Genomic DNA, 738 nt, shown 5'->3' on the forward strand with positions numbered 1-738 from the left:
AGTGCAAGTGTCTGAGAGTGCAAGTGCAAGGCTGCAGCCAGACCCTTTTGATCTACAGGGGTTTTATACTTACACATACAGTATAATTACAGTACAGTACCAGTACAATAGATCATGAAAAATCACTATTCTATATGTACAGTAAACTGTAGCACATGTTGTACACCTTCCAGCGTGTGACTGTCAAATTTTATTTGTAACCATTTTTTATGTGTACTGCGTTTTTGCAGAACTGAGAAATGACTGCCTATAGTTATAGCTAGTCTTGTGTCAGGAGACCAAGAAACTGCTATAGTACTGTATACTGTAATGAAATTTGGCAAAATGTGCAGAGGATGCTAAATTAACTTTTTATTTTTTATTTTTTACTGTACTGTATTGTGGTGCATATTATGTTCATACAATTCTTTGGTATTTGAACTTGTCTAGTGCTTTTCATCTACTGCAAGATTACTTTACAGTATAGTAAAATGAAAACGATTTTTTTCCAAAAGTTAATTGCTGAATTATACATCTGTATCTGTAATTTAATTTATGTATACTGTAATAGACATTGAGCTGCAAAAATAATTCCTGAATCCTAGTAAGAGTTTTTTGTTACAGTATTATTGATCTCAGTGTTCGCTGGGCAGGAAAGTCATCTGTGTATTTGAATTGTAAACATTTACAGTTTTTTTCAACTGCTTACACACAAAATCTTTACTTGTCACACAATTTCTGAAAGCTGACACTCAAACA

The sequence above is a fragment of the Sinocyclocheilus anshuiensis genome, unplaced genomic scaffold, assembly GCF_001515605.1.
Source record: "Sinocyclocheilus anshuiensis isolate Anshui unplaced genomic scaffold, SAMN03320099.WGS_v1.1 scaffold277, whole genome shotgun sequence".
NCBI lineage: Eukaryota > Metazoa > Chordata > Actinopteri > Cypriniformes > Cyprinidae > Sinocyclocheilus > Sinocyclocheilus anshuiensis.